At 40.6% G+C, this 2,500-nt stretch overlaps 2 non-coding genes across 2 annotated transcripts; both read right to left on the bottom strand.

The window, feature by feature from the left end:
- Positions 1–1,719: 1,719 nt before the first annotated feature.
- LOC113089498 (5S ribosomal RNA) lies at positions 1,720–1,838 on the bottom strand. Its single transcript, XR_003286554.1, has one exon. It is a non-coding gene; the product is annotated as a 5S ribosomal RNA (ribosomal RNA).
- Positions 1,839–2,059: 221 nt separating this feature from the next.
- LOC113089501 (5S ribosomal RNA) lies at positions 2,060–2,178 on the bottom strand. Its single transcript, XR_003286557.1, has one exon. It is a non-coding gene; the product is annotated as a 5S ribosomal RNA (ribosomal RNA).
- Between the last annotated feature and the right edge of the window lie 322 nt (positions 2,179–2,500).

Genomic DNA, 2,500 nt, shown 5'->3' with positions numbered 1-2,500 from the left:
CTCTTACCTCCGGCAGTATCTTCATTCCCTTATCCTCATCCTTTTCTTGACCTTTTTCATAGTCCATCCCAGTCGTGTCCACTTCTTCCTTTTCCTTAGAAAAGTCTTTGTTAATCAAAATTCTTTCCTCTTTGTCTACTCTTTCTCCCTTCTCCATTCCTTGTTCTCCATCTTTGCTCTTTTCTTCATTCTCATCTTTGTTGGTTTCCTCCTCTTCCTCATTGTCCTGTTCATCTTCCTCTCCTTGAGTCTGCCGCAGTGAATCATTTAAATGATCAGTTGCAGTATCTCCCATCACCTCCTGTACGTCCATATTTGTGTCCTCATTTACCTCATGTTCCATCTCACATCTGCATCTCATGATTGCTTTGTCGCAGCCTTGGCACCGTGGGACTTTGCAGTCCCGCGCATAATGCCCCTGCTCAAAACAGTCTCGACATTTGAATTGCGGACAGTCCTTTTTCTCATGTTCCACACTTACACAGATCCTGCATGTCTTCAGCTGGTTGTCATGAATCACTCTGTAGTACTGCACTCCTTCTTCAGTCATGAACCTGGTATTATATGGCAAAGATGTCACTTCTTGTGGAAACTTTACCTTTAGAAAACGTGTTCCGTCCGCCACTGTTGTCCCCGGATGATATCTTCTTCTTAGAGGCAAAATGGGAGTTACTCCCCAATTTATCAGTTTTTGAATAATTTCCTCATCTTCTATATAGCTGGGCAGACTCAAGAAAGATACCATTCTTTCTGTTGCACACAGTTTCCTTATCTCACATTCTTTTCCGTTAATCATGATTCCATTCAACAGTAAATCACAGTCCAACTCACTTTCCATAGTCATTTCAAATTCATTGTTATTCTTTCTTCTTAGTCCGATCAGTTTTCCAATTCCTACTTTCTCTTCAACTGATTTAATGATCATTATTACTGTTGTGTGTTCTATATCTTTTACAGTCATTGTTAATGTTGCTTCTTTTCTGTATTGCCTCTGATACTTTGTTTGTTGGCTCAACCTCTTTATCATTTGCTGTCGTTGAGATAAATCATTTATTTTTTCACCAACTCCTTTATTAGTTCCAGTACCTTCAGTTGTTTGTAGTGCTGTTTTTCTGTCCTGTCCATTTGTTTTTCCATCTGGTTTTCTCCTTGAAACCACCTTTGCCCATGTTTCATTCCTGCTTTCACCATTGTCTTCATTTATATTCCTTTCCATCTCGTCTGCAACATATCCTGATTCTCTGTTCCCCATCTCATTTCCTTTTGCCAGTCCGTGTCCTTTGTCCGTTAAATCCGTCATTTTCTTAAATGAAAACCCCAAACAGTATAAACTGTTTGGGGTTAAAAAACAACAACAACTAACTAATATAAACTCAAAACACACAAACAAACGAAAAAACTAAACCAAACTACAAAATGGAAGAGCCTCTCTCTTCCTACTACTGCCAACTCACTTCCTGTTGCACTCTAGCGCCCTCAGGTTGGTATGGCCGTAAGCGAAGTCTGTTGCAAAGAGAGGGCTATTTAAAGAAAAGCCAATCTTATCGCCAGTACATTATATACGTAGGAAAGAAAACCCAAAAGCTTAAAGCACCTGGTATTCCTAGGCAGTCTCTCATAAAAGTACTAACCAGACCTAAACCTGCTAAGATTCAGAGATCGGGCATTGACTCTATTTTTTGGCAAAATTATTATAAACTAAGTGAAAAATTTCCAAAAAGCTTACAGCACCTGGTATTCCCAGGCGGTCTTCCATCCAAGTACTAACCAGGCCCAAACCTGCTTAGCTTCCGAGATCAGACGAGATCGAGCACAGCCAGGTTGGTATGGCCGTAAGCGAAGTCTGCTGCAAAGAGAGGGCTATTTAAAGACCAGCCAATCGTATCGCCAGTACATTATAAAAGTAGGAAAGAAAGCCCAAAAGCTTAAAGCACCTGGTATTCCTAGGCAGTCTCTCATAAAAGTACTAACCAGACCTAAACCTGCTAAGATTCAGAGATCGGGCATTGACTCTATTTTTTGGCAAAATTATTATAAACTAAGTGAAAAATGTCCAAAAAGCTTACAGCACCTGGTATTCCCAGGCGGTCTCCCATCCAAGTACTAACCAGGCCCAAACCTGCTTAGCTTCCGAGATCAGACGAGATCGGGCATAGCTAGGTTGGTATGGCCGTGAGCGAAGTCTGCTGCAAAGAGAGGGCTATTTAAAGACCAGCCATTCTTATCGCCAGTACATTATATAAGTAGGAAAGAAAGCCCAAAAGCTTAAAGCACCTGGTACTCCTAGGCAGTCTCTCATCAAAGTACTAACCAGACCTAAACCTGTTAAGATTCAGAGATCGGGCATTGACTCTATTTTTTTTTTTTTTAATGAATGATTATTATATAATTCGTGAAATTTTCCAAAAAGATTAAAACACCTGGTATTCCCAGGCAGTCTCCCATCCATGTACTAACCAGGCGCAAACCTGCTAATATTCAGAGATCGGGCATTGACTCT

Source organism: Carassius auratus, unplaced genomic scaffold (genome assembly GCF_003368295.1).
Source record: "Carassius auratus strain Wakin unplaced genomic scaffold, ASM336829v1 scaf_tig00049965, whole genome shotgun sequence".
Classification (NCBI taxonomy): domain Eukaryota; kingdom Metazoa; phylum Chordata; class Actinopteri; order Cypriniformes; family Cyprinidae; genus Carassius; species Carassius auratus.
The sequence above is the reverse complement of the archived record's forward strand: the minus strand, read 5'-3'. Positions and strand labels throughout refer to the sequence as shown.